This window comes from Ursus arctos, unplaced genomic scaffold, assembly GCF_023065955.2.
Source record: "Ursus arctos isolate Adak ecotype North America unplaced genomic scaffold, UrsArc2.0 scaffold_12, whole genome shotgun sequence".
Classification (NCBI taxonomy): domain Eukaryota; kingdom Metazoa; phylum Chordata; class Mammalia; order Carnivora; family Ursidae; genus Ursus; species Ursus arctos.
In genome coordinates this window covers 30,846,552-30,869,717 of record NW_026622786.1, presented here as the reverse complement: position 1 = coordinate 30,869,717, position 23,166 = coordinate 30,846,552, and the positions used below count along the sequence as shown (strand labels likewise).

At 39.6% G+C, this 23,166-nt stretch overlaps 1 pseudogene; it reads left to right on the top strand.

The window, feature by feature from the left end:
• The first annotated feature begins 1,941 nt into the window (after positions 1 to 1,941).
• On the top strand, positions 1,942 to 22,909 carry LOC113254310 (peptidyl-prolyl cis-trans isomerase G-like; annotated as a pseudogene).
• Positions 22,910 to 23,166: the final 257 nt, after the last annotated feature.

Below are 23,166 nucleotides of genomic sequence, written 5' to 3'. Positions count from 1 at the left end.
GGGTCCTCCCCAAAGGATCTGGGTAAATCGCTGGGGCCTGCATTCTCTGAGTTACCCTCTCACTGACTCCGTCTGACATATGCCAGAGTCCAACTTGGGCTTCTCTCCCCCCTCATCCTGTGGAGACCACAACCCTATAAACCCTGATAATACAATGTATACAGCAGACTCATCCTAAGACTAGGTATTATGCAACAATACAACACATTAAACAATTAATTTGAAAATTAGTTATCTCAGTTCCTAAAAGTTCCTCAGCTCCCCACCGCCCCAGGATTTCTCACTGGCCTGCTTTTCTCCTCAGGCCACACAGATGCAGGCAGGATGAGCTTGGCCCATCAAGGTAACTCTCCCCTTTGGGTCTGGCAGAAAATTCCCTGGAATACCTTCACCTGCGAAGTCAGGGTCACTGAGACTAGGTCTCAGAAAGCTGTTTTCCATTTCAATTAAGTATGTGTGATTTGAATTTTAGAATAGGAACATGGTTTGGAGTCATCTCAACTGAATGTTTTATGAACACAATTTCCGGCTCGCAAATAGTTAGAAAACTGACTCCTTTTCACCCAAGTGTGGGGTGGGAAATTAAGAACCATTTAAATGGGTCTCACCTTCCCCAATTGCTAATAATTCAGACCACAAGCCCCACTCACACCCCACGTTAATCAGCCACTGTGGATTTAGGGGAGGAAATAAGAGAAGGACAGGCGCAGGGGTGGGAGTGCTTCAGCTATGTGTATTTAGTAGGCAGTGGCATGTAGGAAGGAATTAAGACAGCAAAAAAATCTGCTTTACCCTTCACTTCAGTCAAACTTTTTAGGAATCAAGTTACAAATCACCACTTACCCCGGAGGAGAGCAGAGGGCGGGCTTTACTTCAGTAGAATTAGCTGGCCTCCCAGCCTGCCTCTGGACAATCATCAGCCTAGGACTGGCACGGGGGCACCGGGTGCCGCTGGCTGATTGCAAATCAACAACACCTACTCGACTTTGGATTCCCTGCGGCAGTGGTTCTCAGAGTGTGATCCCTAGACCGGCAACATCAGCATGAGCTTTACCTGGGAACTGATCAGATGTAAATTCTCAAGTCACACCCCAGATCCACTGACTCAGAAACTTTGGGAGTGGGGCTCAGGAATGTGTTTTCATAGGCCCTCCACTAGTGATACTGATGGACGCTGCAGGCTGAGAACCACTGACCTGATGACCCCCTGCCCCCAGGTCTTCCTGAAGTTAATGTTGGGCATTCTGTATCGTTTCTATGCAATGTCAGACCTCCAAATCTGGAGAGATCTGCTCAAGCATTTCCATGTAATGGGAAAACAGTTAAAAAGAAACTTAATTTTATTTATACAGATAGGCAAGCAGGAAAGGCACAGAGAGAAGGCTGGATGGTGCTGCTTTAAATCAGTAGGCTCAGGGACGCCTGGGTGTCTCAGTCGGTTAAGCATCTGCCTTCAGCTCAGGTCATGATCCCAGGGGCCTGGGATCAAGCCCCACATTGGGCTCCTTGCTCATCGGGGAGCCTGTTTCTCCCTCTACCTGCCATTCCCTGGCTTGTGCCCCCTCTCTCTGACAAATAAATAAAATCCTTAAATTACTAGGGACAGCCATGGCCTGGATATCTGTGTCTTCAGGGGTGAGATGCTGGAAAGTTCAGCTGTCTCCTAGCCAGCAGCCGACACACAAGTAAGTAAAGAAGGCCCCTGAACAGTGTACTGAGCTGTCGCAAGGACCCTGGGGTCCTCTCAGCGCTGACTCACTCTGCCATGTACTCTGTGCAAGCCTGACAGTTGTGCCTCAGTCCCGGATTCTGTGCTAACAGCCCTTCATTTCACAACAACCCTATAGTGGGTATTTATTTTCCATTTTATGAACAAGGAAACAGAGGATCATTGTCAAGTTCACACAGGTAGTAAGTGGTGGAGCTGAAATTCACTCCAGAATGTGGGACTCCAAAACCCCTGCCCTCACCTGCAAAACCCCACCTCCTCTGCTGAGAAGTGATGAGTGGGATTTACAGGTAAGCTCACAGTGAGCGGGAGCAGGAAATGCTAAGGCCAGGGAGGAGCCCGAAAGTCACAGCCAGACCGCCCTGTGTAGCTCAGCAGCCCCTGTAGCCGCTACTGGGTGGTACCTAGGAGCAATAATTCACTTACACAAAGGAAAGGTTGGTATATATGTTCACTCAAATCCAAATGGTAGGGAGGTAAGCAGTTATTTTATAAAGGCTGAATTGCAATGAGGTTGCACAGAATGGGTTAAAATAAAAATATCACTTAATTATTTTGGAAGACTTACCTTTGCAGAAAAGCCCGTAATTTACTGATGGCGTTTGCTAGATAAATGAAATATTACCGCAATATACTTTCGTTCAAATGCATGGTGAGTTTTTTGAAGAATGGTTTAGTTTTGAACTCTGGACAGGCGAGGAGTGTAGCCATTCCTTGTGTCTCACCTTATGAACTCGAGCGATGATGCAGGCAGCCCAGAGCATTTCTTCTGCGGTTTGGGCAGTCAGCACCCTCCCAGGAATGCACTTTAAACTAGAAAGTTTGACCAAAGCCAAGCAAGCGTAAGCACTTTGTTATTACTATTATTGTTTCAATAACCATCTTTGGCAAATTTACCCGTCTTGTCTTCTTGAAAAAAAGAATGTAATTCTTTTTCCCTGGTAACAGGAGTAACTTTTGAAAATAATGCCTTACAATACACAGAATGATGCTACAGATAGGCAATGCTCAAACTGGCAATTAATTAGTACCTGCACCCCCCCCCCCCCGCCTGTTTCTCATAAGTGTATTAGCTCTGCCCTTGCAAGGAGGGGTAGTGGCATTCACATGAAACACTGGGGAAGTCAAAGCTTTCCTATTCTGAGGATGGAAAGAACATTAATTATTACTTTGAATCCTATTGGGTGAAGTGGAGTTTTTTTTTTTTCTTTCCTTCCCCAAACACAACAGGAGAATTATTTCCTAATAAAACTTCCACTAGGCCAGACAGTGTTGATGGAACATAATTTTTAATATGCAGTGGCCTGGAATCTGACAGATACTGGCAGAGTGGGTGCCCCTGTTTTAAAAAGCTGAATGTGGCTGACAGTAATATCACTGCTTCCTTATGTCTATTATAGTCAGTGCAAGGTTAGACAAATACATTCCCACCAGCACAAAATAGCAACCTTCCAAAATGTATGTCAGTGGTGTATTTACAGCCAAATCCAGAAGGAGCTTGTACTTCTTATGCTGTTCCCATTAATGAGACAAATGTCAGCATCCATAAGCTATTTTTTTGTTCCTGCTTATCAAATCTTTCAAAAAATTGATAACTAGTCTTTATAGATTGTGAAAGTCAGATATAACTCTGAATGTATTACTTTACTGGACCCCTTGGGGTAAACTTATCACCTGGAAACCATTTTACATGGACGATTTGACTTTCATGTGGCGTGTCATAATGCACCCTAGATGGAAATCTAAAATAAAATATCTGGACTACAACCTTCCTCTTGGTAGAATTTATGATTCCCTCAGTACAATAATTTTGAAAATTGTATCCCTTAAGCTACAAGGCTTGATATATTATTAACTGCTTGAATTGAAGAAGCTTTCCAATAGGCTTACGTGCTATCTAGAGGCACGGATTAATTTCTATGGAACTGCAAGCTTATCTCAAACTGTTTTTCAGCAGTCTAAACTGCCAGCTTCATCTTCTTCCTAGGACAGAACAGAGTGTCCGTCTCATCTCTGGCGTCTCCAGGATGTGCTGCTTTTAGAAGAGCTCCTCCAGAAGATGGGGACCATGGACCCACCAGAGAATTGGTTGTGTTCAGTCAATCTCTCCCCAGGGATACTGACATCCACTTGGGGCTCTTATCTTTCTCTTTCTCGGGGCATTTTCTGGTTTTAATTCTAGTCTGGCCAAACTGAACTGGTGAACAGAGAATGCTGGTAGGAGGGAGTCTGGAGGGCACTGTGTTCATGGATTTAGAGAACAGCTTTTCTTCTTTAACTTGAAGGGGCTTGTGTTGATGGAGGAGACTGTTCAACTGTCCTCTGCTTGGCTTTACTGCTTGACTTCTCTTTCCCCAGTCTCTTCAATGCTGGGCCTTGAAAGGCAGCAATGACCACGAGAACCACTAGACTGTCCGAGGGCAGAGAGGGCCAGGAATCTTTCTGCAGGGCTCATTCTAATAAGACTCATTGTCCCTTCAGCCATGCCAAAGTTGAGTTGGGAATGTATTTAATGTATGTTTTACAGTCAACTCTGTATATTGTGAAGATATGACTAATTGTCCTGATATAAGGACATCTTCCACAGACACTATTTCCAGGAACACCAAAGTGTAGGGCTGGAGAGCACATTGCCATAGAAACCAATGTGGCCTGTGGCTGTAGGTACTAGGAAAACATGGAAGTGTTTAGGATCAGTCATTCCACAAGAAGACTCGAAATTCCCTGAAATTTTACAGCTCATGTGTGAAAGAAACAGATTGAGGTTTTCCCCAATTTGACAACAATCCCAAAACCTTACATGACATTACCTGTAGCAAGCTGCAGAAATGAAATAAACTTAAAAAAACTATCATTAATAAAAAAACCACATTTTATCACCCATATTAGAGGATAGACTAAAGAGGTAGTCAGTTGTAGAGGGAAAATGTGGAGGTGTGTAGTCAGCAAATCGATCCAAGTATGTTAGTTTTGTGGCTTTTGTGATTTTGTAATTTGTTGTGATTTTTTTTTAAGTTTATAATTTTGTTGTGATTTTTTTTCTCAACCTAAATAAATGTCAGTAATTTTGTATTTTTTTAAAGAGGGCCCTCCAAATTGTATAAGCTTCAGGCCTCATGATACCTGGATCCACCCCCAGGGTGGTTTAATCACACTTCTCTGATAACCCAATGCCAAACTTTGGATAATACAATCATCTTCTGTGTGTATAATTTGATCAATTACCTAGGACTAAGCATTTAGAATTTAGAGTTCTAAAATCTTTCTTAAAACTAAAGCATCATATATATTTCCACAAATCATTTTAAGAGAATATATTGAATACATCAGCAAATTGACATTGGAATTCTTTTTTCAAGTTAGTGTAATAGAGTTCTCTGAAGGCTCTAAAGTTCTCTATGAAACACAAATATTTATGGCGACTTTCTAAATTTCCTTTTTTCCTTGCTAGCTATTCAATTATTTATTAGTCATCTTTAATCATCTCTGTTAGATAGTGTGTATATACCAAGGATTTTATTCAGCTAGTAAATGTTCATGTGTTGGGTTTAAAACTACATTGAGAATTTGCCACCTGGGCGCCTGGGTGGCTCAGTCGGTTAAGCATCTGCCTTTGGCTCAGGTCATGATCTCAGGGTCCGGGGATTGAGTCCCACATCGGGCTCCCTGCTCAGTGAGGAGTCTGCTTCTCCCTCTACCCCTCCCTCTGCTGCTTGTGCTCTCTCTCTCAAATAAATAAAATCTTAAAAAAAAAAAAGTGACCTGACTTATTGAATAAGTAACTCAATGATCAGATACTCGATCAGTAGGAATCAAGTCTGTTACTTAAAGATACTATTTTTTATGAGAAGATCTAAAGTTATCACTTCAGTGATCATCATTTACAGGAAAATGTTCTCGAGAGAGAGCTGTGGGCTGGTTGGCAAGGTGAAGGTAGTGTGTGTATGTCTATGGCCTTCCTGGCAGCCAATATACAGCAGCAGTTTCTAAACAAGCTCTGTGTTGCAGGTGGGAAAGGAGCCAACAAGCACCCTGATTGATGCAGGGCCAAAATTGGCGATATTTGAGAGAAACCCATCGACTTCCTCCAGGCAGCGTGGGGGACACTTGCCTGGGAACAGTGCAGATGAATCCAGGATGTGTCTCTTGCCAGCCTTGAACTCCAAGCCACAGGCCAGGGGGCCAGGAACAACGGTGGGCACTTGGGAAATTTGTGGGACTTTCTGGGCTATGGGAATTTCCCCACTCATCTTTCAGGCAGGCTGTTAGAAAGCTTCTTCAAATATAAAAACCGGAGCCTCCTTTGGCCCTTCAAAAAAAGGTCGACCCTGTGGCGGACGATGAAAATTAGAGAAAGTGCCACACAGTCTCTTGGCTGGGAGACTCCTGGGCACACATCCCTCTTCGTTAGCCGTAAGGAACACTCAAGTTTGCAGTTGGTAACTTTGCCTGTCACGGAGCCTTTGCATTTGTAGAGCATTTAGCTTATTGACCTAGATGTTCTCATGTTTAGGAATAAAGAAAGTAGTTTAATTAATTCACAATAAAAATCATCCATTTCATAGAAGATAAAACTCATATAACCCAAACAGAATTGAATGTGTGATATGATGCAGTCATCAGCATGCAGCAGCCTTAAAAATTACAATATCTGACCTTAATATGTGTGAATCTATCAGGATTCCATTGTCGACATGTATATTTTTCAATATTCTTCTCTGAGCTGAAATCATGTCATTTATATGCAAATGACCACATCTTCAGCAGCTGCTGCTTCTCCGTTGAAGCCGAGGGACTTATTTGCACTTAATAAAGCCTCATAAATAGGTTTTGCCTCTAAAAGGGTGGGGGAGCAGGAAACCCATCGTAGCCTTTTACAGTTACAAGCTTCTTTTCGATTTGAAAGCTAGCGGCCACCCCTAACAGGATGGTTCTCAGTTGCCAAAGAAACACGGGATCCTCGCCCAGCCACTTCTCCCCCTTCCCTCCTTAGAAAACAAGAGTTCCTGTCCTTCACGGGGCCTTCTTCAGTTGAAGCTGGAGGCAACGTCCCATCTCCAGCAGGGGTTGGGATTTAATCCAAACTCAGTGCAAGGAGGGCTGCCCTGTGAGCAGAACCTCTGGCCAAGTGGTAGGAGCAGGTTCCCAGCTCTGGGAAGAACCCCTCAGGCCCTTCAGGCTGTTTTGTCTGAGGGGAGGAGGAGCTGGGGAACTTCTGGGCAAGCAGAGAGGAATTTTTCCTTTTATGAGTTACCAGTTTCCCTTTTAAAACACTCCACATAGGGGCACCTGCGTGGTTCAGTATGTTAAGCATCCGACTCTTAGCTCAGCTCAGGCCTTGATCTCAGAGTTGTGAGTTCAAGTCCCACAATGGAGTGCCCAGTGTGGAGCCTACTTGAAAATAAACCCCAAAAAACAAAAACCACTCTACATAGAGAAGGGGCAACATTGAGGATTGTTTGTACACTCTGATGGCCCAATCAAATAGCATTAAGACAGCATTAAACACACCTTCATTCGTGTGAGTAGTCCACAGCCTCTCCCCCCTCCCCCCATCTTCCTAGCTGGCCATTCTTTTTCAACAGAATTGGATGACAAAGGAAGACGGTATGAATCTACCCATTTTCTTTTAATGCCTCTATAAAACCACCCAGGCTACTATTTTGGGGTCAACAGAAACATTTCATTTACCGCTGAAGACCATTTAAGACATACCAAAAAAAAAGAAGAAGAATATTATAGGGTAATTGTCTCCTGCTGTTAGATGCTAAGACAAACCTGAGGCCCTTATGAAAAATAAATAATGATAGGAAGCAGGGTCATTTATTTTTAAAGCACTGTGTTGCTGATTTGGTAATAATGACCTATTATCCTTGTCAGAGTAATAAACTGTTCCTGGAGCTTCATTTCTGGTGTGTGAGCAACTGGCATAGTAGAGATGATTACACTGTCTGATAAATGTGTATAATCATCAAAGACACTGGTTGACAATACTATCATTACATTGTCACCAGCTTGGCAGAGAGACAAACATCCCTACCACATCAACTTATCAGAGATGTTTATAACTGCAACAACATCCAAGCGTGGTATTAGTGCAGATAACTGAAATCACACACCCTCAAAACCTAGCCACTGGGAGCAACGTGTGGCCAGGGAGGAGTTGGAAGGGGGGATATTTGGCCCTTGAATCAGGAGTCCTGGGCTCCCCTCTCTAAACCTCAGTGTATTTTATTTTATTTATTTTATTTTATTTTATTTTATTTTATTTTATTTTATTTTATTTGACAGAGAGAGACAGCGAGAGAGGGAACACAGCAAGGGGAGTGGGAGAGGGAGAAGCAGGCTTCCCACCAAGCAGGGAGCCCGATGCGGGCTCAATCCCAGGACCCTGGGATCATGACCTGAGCCAAAGGCAGACGCTTAACGGCTGAGCCACCGAGGCGCCCAGTGTCTTTTATTTTAAAAATAGATATATCTGTCCTCTCCCTCTCACAATTATACTGAGTATCAACATTTTAAAAGATATAAATTACAAAGTAATAATGACAGATTTCATCTTTTTTGTACAAGGTTGCTCTTGATATATTTAAGATTTTATATTGGTTTACTTTTTAAAAAAATATGATGAAATACATTTAATATAATTAAATTATATACAATAATATATAATAATTATATAATAAATATATTTAATATTACCATCTTAACCTTTTTTTTTAAAAGAGAAAGATATAGAATGGTGGTAGGGAGTGCCAAGAGAGAGGGAGAGAGAAAATGTTCAGCAGGCTCCATGCCCAGCACAGAGCAAAATTAGATGTTTAACCAACTTAACTAACTAGGCCATCCAGTGGCCCCCATCTAAATAATTTTTACTTATTTTATTTTTATTATTTATTTATTTATTTATTTATTTATTTATTTATTTATAAAAAATGGGTTTGGTCCCCAAAGTGAGAAACAGGAAGACATTTTGTCTCCAAGAGGAAAACTTTCTATTTTATTTAATTTATTTTAATTTATTTTATTTTATTTTAAGATTTTATTTATTTGACAGAGAAAGACACAGCAAGAGAGGGAACACAAGCAGGGGGAGTGGGAGAGGGAGAAGCAGGCTTCCCGCTGAGCAGGGAGCCTGATGCGGGGCTCAACCTCAAGACCCTGGGATCATGACCTGAGCCGAAGGCAGACGCTGAACGACTGAGCCACTCAGATGCCCCTAAACCATTTTTAAGAAAAAAACATCAGGGATGCCTGGGTGGCCAAGTCACTTAAATGTCTGACTTTGGTTCAGATCATGGTCTCAGGGTCCTGGGAGTGAGCCCTGCCTCAGGCTCCCTGCTCAGCAAGGAGTCCACTTGTCCCTCTCCCTCTGTCCCTTCTTATCCATACCCCCCCATCTTGTGCTTCCTCTCTTTCTCTCTCAAACAAATAGATAAATAATATATATATATATTTTAAAAAGAGTACAATTCACTGTTAGGTATATTTATATTGCTGTGCAGCCATCACCACCATCCACCTCTAGAACTCTTTTCATCTTGCAAACCCGAAACTTTGTACCCATTAGATAATAACTCCCCATTCCCCTTTATCCCTTCGGACCCTGGAAATAATCATTCTACTTTTTGTGTCTATGAATTTGACTACTCTGGGTACCTCATGTGTGGAGTCACACAGTGTTTGTCCTTTTGTGTCTGGCTTATTTCACCTACCATAATGTCCTCAACGTTCATCCACACTGCAGCATGTATCAGAATTTCCTTCCTTTTTAAGGCTGAATAATGTTCCATTGTATGTATATATCACATTTTAACCCATTCATCCACTGATAGATACCTGGGTTCCTTCTATTTTTGGCTATTGTGAATAATACTGCTACGAACATGGATAAACAAGTATCTCCTTGAAATTCTGCTTTAATTTTTTAAAGATTTTATTTATTTATTTGACACACACACACACACACAGAGAGAGAGAGAGAGAGCAAGCACAAGCAGGGGAAGCAGGAGAGGGAGAAGCAGATTCCCTGCTGAGCAGGGAGCCCAATGTGGGGCTTCATCCCAGGACCCTGGGATCATGACCCGAGCCAAAGGCAAACGCTTAACCAATTGAGCCACCCAGGTCCCCCAAACCTTTACATACATTTTTTAAGGTTTTATTTTTAAGTAATTTCTACATCCAGTGTGGGGCTCGAACTCACAACCCCAAGATCAAGAGTTGCATACTCTACCAACTGAGCCAGCCAAGCACCCCATGAATAAAACCTTTAAAAAAATAATATGGGCTGCTTAAACATGTACCCTATACACTGCTTACAGAGTTTGATATTAGACTAAAGTAAAAGACTAGAATTTTGTGGATAAATTCCATATTGTTCCATATTTAGTCTGTTGTTTGGGCATATGAGAATCATTTGAATCCTAATCTTTTGAATCCTAGCATTCTTACACTAAACAGCATGCTGCAGATGTTAGCATAAAAGTCATTAGTGAAAATGTTGAACAATTTAAGACTGAGGGGCCAACCTCTAAGTTATTCCTCCTGGAAACATTCCTCTGGAGTTATGACATTTCTTAAGTAGCACTGTTAGGATTATTCAACAAGTTAAAATCTTCCTACCTGGAACAGCCAGCGCACAGTTCTTTCATAGGGGTATCATGAGATCCCTGGTGAGGCTGAAACCCCAATACTCTTCGTCTATAAAACTCCCCTGGTTTCCAGGATATACATACCCCTTTAGAAAGAGGAAAATGCATTTAGGTTGGCATGACCTTACCAAACTTCAACTATTCCTAGAGATCACTAAAAAAATTATACTGGAAACTGGTAAAAAGCATCTTTAATATAATTAGTCCTAGGTTTATTGGCTACTTATTCACAATATTTATTCTTTCTTCACAATTTCTTAAAGACTTCTGATGTAATTTCAGTTATTTAGTCTATAAAAACAATAATGATACAGCAAATAGCCACTGTGCATCAAGTATCTATTATGTGCCAGGTACTGGTTAAAGTGCTTTATGTTGAATTGTTCCCCTGCCCTATGAAGTAGACTATTATCCCAATTTTACAGGGGAAGAAACTGAAATTTGGAGCTGTTAAGTAACTTGCTAGGAGAATAAAGTAGATGCTAAGTGTATCTGACTTCGAAGCCTATTTTCTCAATCTATTATATTACCTTTCCTTGGGATGCAATGGTTCAGATGTGGAATCTTGGACAAGCTGGGGCTGCAATCCTTTTTCCTAACATTTGTTCCATCCTTTCCAGTCAATCTTCCAGTTTTCTTACCCAGAAAAAAAACAAAGGTAGTAAAGTAGGAGTGGAGAAGTTCTTTTCCCCTCTGCGGCTATATGCTAACTTAGCATCTTTGTTTTCAAGCCGGGGCTTTTCCCGGACCAGAACTCCTCTTGCTCTAGATTTTAAATTTTCTTTAGCATTTAGTCTTCCTCGAAGACTTGAGCTACTCCAAGACCTTGGGTATGTGTCATCCTGTTCACTGTTCACCCACGTCCATCAGAAAACTTGGTACCCAACCAAAAGCTTGCTACCTCGCTGGATTCCTCCTGCTTTTCTTCCTCGCTGGAACGATTGCAATGGTCAGAATCAAAATGTGCACTTACTCATTTTCACGTTTGCCTTTCTTCTAATAGAGTCACTATCATGTCATCAGTTAACAGGCCTTTCCATTGGCCCCATCAGAACTGTGCACATAGAGAAAGGCACGCTTGCAACACACAACCTGCCCATGCTCTGACTGCATCTGGCAGTAACGCTTTGCTACGTGTTGTATGTGATACACATGTTTCCTCTCGCAAACTCTCCCCACATCCTCAAGAATTTGCTGGGGTGGCACACTCTGAACATCAAGAAAAAAACAAATCTGACGTGACTCTGTCATATAGAAAACTTTCCAAGTGACAGCCAAGGAAGTTCTGACGTGGAGAAGGGACTTGGAGTAAGCCTGCCATGCGCAACAGTGGGGATGCTGCCATTTCTTCAGCTTTACCTTCCTCAGTTAAAAGTAGGGAGAGTAAGCGTGGGATAATAGGATAATGCTCCTTAATGGATGTAAGTGCTCCTTGGCACAGTGGCGGTTCATAGTATCATTTTAAAATTTCTCTGCCCCATGTAAGATTTTGATCAGCTGCTCAAATCTCCTTCCCATTCTACCCTATTAGCCCAAGGGCATATCCAGTCTGGTGACTCCCAGTGAAGACACTTAACCACTTTCTAAAGGCTTTGTGAACATTTTCCTCATCCTCTAAGCGGTTCATGCCGATTTAATTTTGAGTACAGAACAGAGACCACGTTGATTAAAAGACATTGTTTATAGTTGAAAATATCTTTTTTTTTTAAAAAAAAGATTTTATTTATTTATGTGACAGAGAGACAGCCAGTGAGAGAGGGAACACAGCAGGGGAGTGGAAGAGGAAGAAGCAGGATCCTAGCGGAGGAGCCCGATGTGGGACTCGATCCGGCAACGCCAGGATCACGCCCTGAGCCGAAGGCAGACGCTTAATGACTGCGCTACCCAGGTGCCCCATATAGTTGAAAATATCTTTTTAGAAAATATCTTTGGGGTTTAAAATCCTAGGAGAGGGGAATTAACTCATGACAGAACTGATTTCTTCCCACATTTAGGAAGCCCCTCACTAACTCTCCATCTCTCTAAAGGCCTCAGGGTAAATAGGAGCAAAGTGAACTTGTGATGAATAAAAGGCAAAGTGAGAGCTGCTGCGGTGGTGCTTCCCTGGTTTATGTCATAGCTCTGTCTTGGGTTATAGGTACGGTTTGGGAAAGTCATTTCAATCCAACTAAAATGACATCAGTGTAGCTCGGTGCCATGAGCCCAAAGGTGGCATATTATTTTCTCTTGACGCTATAACAAATTACCACAAACTCTGGCTTAAAACAACACAAAGTTATTACTTACATGTCTGGAGGTCAGAAGTCCAAAAATCAGTGTCATTGGGCTAAAATCAAGGTTTCTTGATTTTTAAATGCAGGGCTACATCTCTTCTGGAGGCTGTAGGGGAGAATCCATTTTCTTGACTTTTCCAGAAGCTGCCTGCATTCCTTGACTTGAGGCCCTTTTCTCCAACATTGAAGCTAGCAGTGTCACGTCTTCAAATCTGTCTCCCTTTCTCTCTGTCTCTCTGGCCTTTGCTTCCATCCTTTCATCTCCTTCTCTGACTCTCTTGCTTACTTCTTTCATTTACAACAACACCTATGAGTACACTGGGCCCATCTGGATGATCCAGGATACTCTCCCCATCCCAAGATCCTTAACTTCATATGTTCAAGGTCCCTTTTGCCATGTAATTTGACATATTCACAAATACGGGAGATTAAAACATGAATACCTTTGGGGGCCTTATTTTGCCTACCACAGGTGTACATTATGCATTCTCTCCTCAGTCGTAGGGCCCAGATATTATCAGTCCCAGTCTATATCTGGCAGTCAGTACTCCAAATGGAACAAGCCAGCATATTCAAGGAAGCTGAAGTTAATCAAATAAAAAGCAGGTATCAGCATGCACTTTATCACATCACCCAGAGAATCAAAACAGTAGGATAGTAAATTTGACTTCTTGTCATGTTGAATTCTTCTTTCAGTGCTACGTTATCAGAAAGAGGCAGTATTGTTATAATGTAATTTATATAGTGCCTTCCCCTGAGTGATGAACAGAATATTCTTCAGGATCCTCAGAGAATTAGTCTATCTCTTTTTATATTATTTTTATAATATGCAGCAATATTATGTCTGTGTGCAAGAAATAAATCAGACTCACTAAATTTAAGGATGTTCACTTAAAGAAATTCCTTTTGGAGTTCCTTTTTTTCCCCCTTTCATTTGAAAACCTTCTTTGGGTAGTACAGAGCCATCGACCCACATTAGATTAATTAGGTCAATTAGCCTTTATGTAGTAATTGCCACTCAGATGGCTTTGAATAATTCCCTTTTAATAAAGATATGCCTTGAAAAGAGATTATAACTTAAATTCCTGCCACACAGTAGAATTAAGAAAACATGCATTTATCAATTCTTTCTGCAATATGGCTTTGGGTATAGCAATGATATTGGGTAGAAAAAGCTTAAGGACTTTACCTTGATGAGTTGATTATTCACATTCACACATTGTTAAAAGCCACATGTGTATTTTCCATTTGGACAGGCTGTTGGTAACCCTGAATGCTGAGCCTAATTCAGGGCAACTCCGTCTCTTCTTCCAAACTGTCAATATTAATTTCCACATTTTCAAACTCACACTGGCCCTAGCATGTAATGTTGGACTCTGACTGGCGATCTGGACTATCTGAAATTTTTTGCTCTTTGCTTCTCTCCTTCAACATCATCCTCATATCTTATCTTAATATGACAATAGCTACCACTTAGTATTTTCTAGGTACCAGACATTTCACGTTCATTATTGCTACTTGTTACTTAGAGTTAACTAACAAATATTTGTTGAAATATTTGCTCTAGATCCTGGAGATACAGCCCGGTGGATAGCCTTATCTCTGTGTAATACTTAGGAAACAGAGACAAAAAAGTTTAGTGACTAGCCTAAGGCCCTGCAGCACAGGCGTTTGGACAAGGCCCCCAGTCAGTCTGGCTCCACAGCCCAGCTCTGCCCACTCCACCAGGCTGGAATTGCTGTCTGATTTGGAGGCCATGTTTGAAAACAAATTCGACTGTTGCCAATGAGGTCAGAACACTCAAAAACATAATAAAAGGCACTTTAAGAATGAGGTTGAAAAAATAGACAACTCACAATACTTAGAACATAGATCCAGCTGTCAGTAATTAAAGGCTTTAATTCTTTTAACTTCACGATTCTGATGCCTGTACAAGGGCAAATAAGCTGATGTACTCCATAAGTGAATCTGTGTAAATGGAACGAGGAGTCGTTCTAGTTGCATTCTTTCTGCGTTCTCTTGGTGTAGTTCACTCAGTCTCCGATACATAGGTCGGACCAAGTCAGTGCTAAGTCATTGACTGTGTAATGACATTAACATGGTTTGTCGTCTCTCATCTCCCACTGAATGGAAAGGACTCTGTGAGTAAATTAATTCTATTGATGAGATCTGGACATTTGGATGGCCTGGAATATGGAGAGATACTTTTGTTCCTGTTTGGTTTTTGTTTTCTTTCTTTCTTTTTTTTTTTTTTAAGATTTTATTTATTTGACAGAGAGAGACACAGCCAGCTAGAGAGGGAACACAAGCAGGGGAAGCGGGAGAGGAAGACGCAGACTCCCAGCAGAGGAGCCTGATGTGGGGCTCGATCCCAGAACGCTGGGATCATACCCTGAGCTGAAGGCAGACGCTTAATGACTGAGCCACCCAGGCGCCCCCGGTTTTTGTTTTAAGATTCATTTATTCATTTGAGAGGGACAGGGGGAAAGAGCACGGAGGAGCAGAGGGAGAGGGAGAAAGAAACTCCAAGCCGACTCCACGCTGAGCCCAGAGCCCCGAGCGGTGCTACAGCTCACGTCCCTGAGATGGTGACTTGAGCTGAAACCAAGAGTCCGAGGTTTAACCGACTTCACCACCCAGGCGCCCCTGCTGGTTTGTTTTACAAGTGTTTTAAGCTTTAAAACCTTGTGAGAATCAGACAGTTTCATATTAGTAATGTAAATATGGCATTTCTGGAAGGCAATTTGACAATTTGTTTCAATAATTTAAACGTGCATTTCTCATGAAAGTCAAATAGATAAAGATATATGTATAAGAATGCTAATTGCAACATTAGTCATTAAAAAAACTGGAAAAAATCTAAATATACATCAGTAGGGTAGTCATTAAATAAGTTGTGCAGATCCATGCACATACTACATTAAAAATGATTTATATCAACCAATTTATATTGTACTGTTAAATGAAAATAAGATTAAAAAGCAGATTATAATCCTGAAAGTGTGTGTGTGTGTGTGTGTGTGTGTGTGTGTTATCTGGATGGCTATACTCCAAAATACGCACTGTGATTATTACTAAGTAGTGGGATTGAGGGTGATTTTAAATTCTTTGTACTTCTGTATTATGTGAAATGTCTTCTTTTACCCCCATTTCCTACTTAGAACACTCAAACCGCCCCCCACTGACAGCTATGCTAATGCATTTGATGTAAATCTTTAGTTTGTAGTCCTACAAAAATTTTTTTTGTTTTTTTATACAGATATTTTAAATTTACTTAGATGGTATCACATTCTGTTTCTTACATTTTCTACCTAATACTATGTGTTTTAAATCTACGTTGCTACATGTACAAGTCTACTGCATGTAACTGCTGAGTTATTGTTATAACATAGCTATTGTAAATAAGCACATGCTTTCATAATCAGAAAAAATCTAGTAAAGCTCTTTTTATTGTGAAGAAAGAAAGAAAGAAAACAATCTTTCTTCTAAAATAAAAGTGTAAAGCCATAAATTGTTTTACATAATTTTGCCACAGAAATATCCCAATGTAGAAATATTTATTACACTGGCGATTCTATTTTACTAAACACCTCTACTTTATAAAAGTGCTTGGACACATGGAACTCTTTTAAAATACAGAAAATTTAAAGAGAAAAGAGAATATTTCTTTCTATGAAGTCTCTGAAATGCTTGACTTATTTTAGGAGGCAAAAATTTCAAAAGACAAAGTTATTTTGAAACTGAAAAGTAGTGAAATGAACTCATTACAGTGTGTTCTCACTATATATTAAAAATGAAATTAAAATCATTTAAAATAAAAGAAATATGACATTGTAATGCAAACAGAAATTGAGGAAAATCCCAAAAGGATAGGAAATAGTTGGTTGATGGACAGCACAGGAAAATGAAAAGACAATCAGAAGAAGTAATAAAGCCTATTGGGAAAAACCTGAAATTTATATATTGAAAGTTCATAATTTTTAACATAAAAATCTAATAATAACTGCTAATCCCTTTTCTTTCTTTAAACTTTAATTTAAGTATAAAAATAGAACTTCAAGGGTAACTTTATTCAGTCATATTTTTTATAAGAGATATCAAATACTCTCAATAAAGGTTTGTGTTTAACTTTCAAACTTTTCTTCAAAACAATATATTCCTAGATGAGAGGTTTGAAAAAAATCACATATAACTATATATTACGGGGAAAAAATACCAAGATGAGAGTCATATTCCAAGCAGATATGACTGAAGTACTGTGATCCCAGAAAAGGTCACAAAACACTTTTCTTTCTTATTTAGGCTAGTTTTAACTGATAGCAACAGAGAAGCTTTATAACACAGCACTGACAGACAACTCCAAGTTGCCCTTAATAAGAGGATTTTGTTAAAAGCAGTCCTCCTTTTTTTCCTCTCTCTCTTTCCAAAATATTGGGTTTTGGAATGAAGTCATTGATCTAGGAAAGATAAATAGCCTTTAGGGGAGGCAGGTCAGAAAAGCAGATTAAAGTACAAAAGCTTAAGTGTGAAAACTAAAAATAATGACCTGAAGTTTCAGAGCCAAACAGGAAGAAAAGATGTCTGCTCATGTTGGTAGGTGACCTGCACAGGGGAAGGGCCTCACCCAATGATCAGATAATCTGTGGAAAAGGTCATAGTAGTCTTGCTTCTCTGGAAACTATAGTTAAACTGGAGACAGACACCAGAGGATGTGTCTTGGCTAAGAGCCCTCTTGAATTTGCCTTAAATTCTCCAAAAGAAAAACTCTAAAGGTTAGGGGAAAACATAGATTTTGATTATTTGATGTAACTTTAAAGATGTAGTATTTCAGTATTTCATTCTAGACAGAATGGCATAATGATTATGCAAAGGGTTCTCCAATCACATAAAGTTCAAGCTTTGCAACCTTTGTCAATATATTTACATCCTCATGTATAAAATATATATACATAATGGGAGTATTTACCTTATAGGACTAATGAAAGGATTAACTATGCCATCCCTAAGGCTTAGGGCAAGGTCCAGCATATAGTACATATTCAATAATGTTAGCTAGTACTAGTGTTAGGTATGATAGGAATTTTTTTTTTTTTAAAAAGTATGTTTACCATTTGAGCATTTATCTGATGACTGAGATCCAGATCTGAGTTTCTACACTAATTGATGTTAGTATGTTTTATGGTTTTTGATAGACCATTGAATCTGAAGATGTTAGTTCATACTGATAATATTAGGAAAGGAGACTTCTTTCACAAACTATCACTATTGATAACATAATGGGTCCAAATTTTAGTTTATAAGCTCAAGTATGCAAGAAATGTTTTAATTTCTATTTCAAGTCCCCACTCCACTAGATGTTGGAAAAACAATCTCAGTCAATGCAGTTTCCGCTCTCGTTATATTGGGATTGCATGTATGTTCTGAGGGACTATCACCTGTTGTCAGTTGTCATCGTTTCTATGCTACTGTCCCGTGAGACACACCTCCTGGTCCTGAATGGCAGTCCACAAAGTTTATAGCTGTGTCCTCCTTGTGTTGGACACTAGTTTCTGTGACTTTTGGGAGGCTGAGAAAAAGAATGGGGCACCAAAATGCCCTGCCTTGTGACTGTAGTAGCCTCTGATGCATGGGAAATGCTTCTGCTGCTCTGCATGCTCTCCTGGGGCACAGAGGCTACCTCAGTCTCCCTTTTTAGCTCTAACTTACCACACCACCCTCTTGACCCTATTGCTCCTGTGTCATTGGCATGGGGGAGTGAGGGAGAATTCTGGAATGTTGCCACCTTATCAAAGTATAATGGAAAAGTGACATTCCTTCTGCTCTTGCATTTCTTAAATTATGCAGAGAGGAGTGTTCTCTTTTCCCCTAAACCTTACAACACCTGACTTAACAATAAATCCAAGAGAGAGCTGAGCCCAAGTTTTTTCTCAGGTACCCAGCATCTGAGTTCTCTTCTTTTCCTCTGACTTCTCTCCTTTTCCCTAAGTCTAGAGAATCTTGTCTTGAGGACAGGAAAAATCAGGTATTTTTCCAATTCTTTTGTCTCAGGTCTGGACCTTAGATTTGAGATGTTAAAAATCGAGGATTTGATAACACTTCCTTGAGGAACACTTACTTTATAGTCTAGCTGTCTCAATGAAGGAGGCAACAGGAAAAAAAAGAAAAACAACAAAATAAAAACAACCAACAACATCGGTTAATACCTCAAAATACACCAAAGTAGGGAGGGATGTATGTTTTATCATTTCCATCTAAAACGACATTTTAAATACTTCAACTTTCCATAATGAATAAAAAAGTCTTCCACCTAAAATATTTTTCTTAGTTACAAACATGGGTTACTTTATATGCTGCTAAGTGCTTGATTTTGTAATTCCTTTCAGCCCAAATTGTAACATTAATGACATACCTTATATGCATGTAAATGATCCTAACTCCAGTCGGCTAGATGCGGATGATTCAGTTTGTTAGTCCCTTTATCCCCTTGTTTTCTCCTTCCAGAATCTGTCAGTCTGTCCCCTCCGTGATCTTTTGCTCCTCTCCAAATTTACTCCATCCTCTAACTTCACTTTTTCAATAATCCACTATCCAAAAGAATGTGTAGCTTTCCTTTTCATAAATTTGACTATGTCTGCATGTTACCTCCTTAAGAAGTCCAAACACTATAAATCTTATGTGGAGTCTAGAAATACTTGCTGATAATAAAATTTGATGGTGATGATTTTAACTTTTAAAAACCTTGGGGTACTGGTGTGGCTCAGTCAGTTAAGTATCCAACTCTTCATCTTGGCTCAGGTCTTGATTTCAGGGCCATGAGTTCATGCCTTGCATTGTTCTCCACACTGGGCATGGAGCCTACTTAAAAACAAAAAACAAAAAACAGGGTTGCCTTGGTGGCTCAGTCAGTTAAGCGTCTGCATTTGGCTCAGGTCATGATCCCAGGGTCCTGGGATTGAGCCCCATGTTGGGCTCTCTGCTCAGCTGGGAGCCTGCTTCTCCTTCTCCCTCTCCCGCTGCCTGCCACTCTGCCTGCTTGTGTGCGCTTTCTCTCTCTCTCTCTCTGTCAAATAAATAAATAAATAAATAAATAAATAAATAAATAAAATCTTTAAAACAAACAAACAAAAAAACCTTGATAACTTGAAAAGTCCTATATTTTTCTAAGACTAGTTTATGACACAAGAGGTAGTAAAAAAACAGCTGTTCAATCACTATATTCAATGAAAGAACAGTAAGATATTTGGTCATTTTCAGACACTAATGCATAGCAAGCCATTCTAATCTACATACACCATACACTACAATACTTAGTGTCCAATATTTCAAAACTACAAGTATAGCAACAGCTATGGGTAAAATTGTGTTTAAAATTGAACTATTTTGGTTTATAGCTAGAAAAGAATTCCTTAATACATTTAAGGAAGAAGAGAGCGAAGTACATTTTACATTTATGACGAAAGATAGAAAGTTTACAAAAGTTTACAAAATTTTAATCAAAATTAACTCAGAAGCCATTATATTATAAGAGTTTTCAGTTTTGCAGCATTGTCAAAGATTTTATGGTTTGGATGGTGACTTCAGTGAAGAAAATGAAGGAGAAGGGGAATCTGTTAATGGAGGATATTTTGAAGATGAGAGTTTCTCTGTTAAACACAACAGAGAATCTCTCTTATCAGTGACAAGGGGAAGAATACAAAAGGTTCATAGTTCTTCATAACCACAAAACCAGCTCCTCATTTAGATGGGTATCATGTTGTTTCTGGGCAAGTGAATTCTGTTCAGGAAGTTGTGGGAGAGAGAAAAACCAGAAAACAGATGCGGTGAGCAACCCATTTGCTGAGATAGATACTCAGTGTGGAGAGCTAATTCCCAAACTAGAGCTAAGAATAAAAAGCATAAATCCTCCTCCTCCTCATCCAGTGACTCATACAGCTCAAAGATTCTCCGTCCTAGTCTAATTCTGAAAGTACTTCTGAAGAGAACTTTTATTTCATTTTATTTTTAGATTTTTTAAAAAGATTTTATTTTAATGGGAGAGAGAGACAGCATGAGCAAGAGCAGGTGGGGGGAGGGGCAGAGGGAGAGGGATAGAGAGAATCTCAAGCTGACTCTGCACTGAGTGTAGAGCCCTACATGGGGCTCAAACTCACAATCCCAAGATCATGACCTGAGATGAAGCCAAGTCTGATGCTTAACCGGCTAAGCAATCCAGGTGCCCCTGAAGAGAAATTTTAAAAAGGAAAAAGAAACCTAAGAAAAAATTCCCAAACACATACACACGAAAGAAAAGAAAAGCACATTTGGTGAAAGTGAGGCTGAAAATCTTAAAGCATAACAAAAGTGTAATGTCCATCCAGAAGAGTTCCCTCCTATACCTGAAAATAGATTCCTAGTTAGAAAAAGTGTTCCTAAAGCTGATGACAAAGAAAGGGAAAACAGAGAGAGAGAGAGAGAGAGAGATCTACCTAACTTCCACACTGCTTCATACTACAGGAGACTTTCAGTTATTAGGTCTAGCAACGAAATTAAAGGAATAGGACCAAGGATTATTGAACTCCCTCTAGATTCAGATCAAGGGATCATTTCAGACATAGTAAGGCTGCTTCACATTGGAGGCAAGAGATTCAGAAAGCCCAAAGAAGGAGGGTATCCAGTGGTGAAAGGTGAATCAAAGGAGCTTGAGAGTAAGTTAAACAAAAGAAACGGAAACAAAATCAAAGAAGTCCAGCTAGAGTAAAAGAGAAAAATATAACTGATCATAGGTATGTGTCCAAGAGTCCAAACAGAAAAAGTGAAGAGGAAAAGAAAGCTAAAGACCATTAATCTAACAGTAAAGAGAGAGACAGCAGAAGAAATTCCGAATAAAAGATGATAAATACAATAAAAACAAGGTGAAGAAAGGGGCCAAATCTAAAAGTGGGAGTAAGAGCAAAAAGAAGTCGAAGAGTTAAGAAAAGCATAATACAAAAATAAATACAATACAAAGCATAATGGGATAAAGAAAAGAAGTCAAGGAGTAAAGAAAGGGATCATAAGAATGTTAAAGTCTGAGTCTCAAGGAAAGGATCAGGAAAGGGGTAAAATTAAAGAGAAATTTAAATAGAATCAAAGAGCAATGAGCATGATCATAATAAAAGTAAGGAAAAGAATAGATACACAGTGTAGAAGGGAATGGGGTACAACCCAAGGCAGTTACAATGGTCCTCATTCATCACAGTTGCTCCTCTGTTCTCACTCATCCTGCAGCCTCAGTCCCCATCCCAGTACCTCACTCTCATCTAGAAGTAATTGAGCTCACAGAAAAATACAGAGGAGATAAGGTGCCCAGCAGGATTCTGAAAAAGGAAAAAAAGAAGAGCTTTTCTTCTCTCTTTTTCCATAGTTGAGGGGAGGTTGAAATATAATAAAATGGTCCCTTTTTTCAACAAAAATTTAATTTTGCCAGCTACAAGAAGACTTGTAAACTGGATGCCACTTCTCAATAATTTAAGAAACATGTGACCCGGAGAATCACCTCAATTTTGTCACCCATAAAGTGAGGTTCTTTTATCTGACCCCAACATCAAAGGGATACTATATGAAATATTTATACAATATTTTTTAAGTGCTTGTGATTCTCAGGGGGGAAACTGGTATATGGGGTGAGACTATAAAATAAAGCATCCAAAAATGAAAAAAAAAAAAGGCATTTACAATGGTAGAACAAGAGAAAGAAGCAGACTCAGGGGCAGGAGCAGAAGGATATGATCTAGAAGCCATGACAGAACTGACAGCAGAAGAAATGAGTACCAGAGATACAGAGAACAGGAGTACAAGAGGAAAAGGCCAGAAAGCAGACAGAAAAGCAACATCAAGAAACAAAGTTAGGAGGGGAAGAAGGGGAGATTCCCAGAGCTCAGAGAGAGAAGAAAGTCAAAGTAGAAACAATGAAAAATAAAGAAACCAAGAAAGTTCACCCTGGAAAGAAAATGCTCAAGGTCAGAAAAGAATATGCTCTTAAGAGTTCAAATAATAACAGGGGGGAAAGGCTGACAGAGATCAAAGTCTATTCTCAAAATGAAAACAAAGTAGGACAATGAATTAAAGTTCTCCACATAAGGATCATGAGAAGTCCACATCCTTGGTGGAAAAGGAAAACCAAAAATCAAAGGGTCAAGAAAATGACCATGTACATGATAAAAATTTAAAAGTTTGGTCATAAAAAATTTTTTGATTATGAATCCAGCCCTAGAAAAAATGAAGACAAAAGTGGATGAGTGAGTTGTGGAAAGCTCATTTCCATTTTGTCTCAAATTTTCAGTTGTAGAGACTTACTGATGAATCTCCTTTATGTTGCTTTCCTCTTTTCATTTTTTTGGGATTGTTTTATGTTTGTCCTTTTTTTTTTTTTAATGTGAACTTCACTTAGTTGATCTTTTGATAACTTGCAACTTGAAAAATTTGTACTGCTAAAGTTTTAATAAACTTGAAATGAAAAAATATTGTAGTCAAATTTGTTTAGATTAAAAAATTT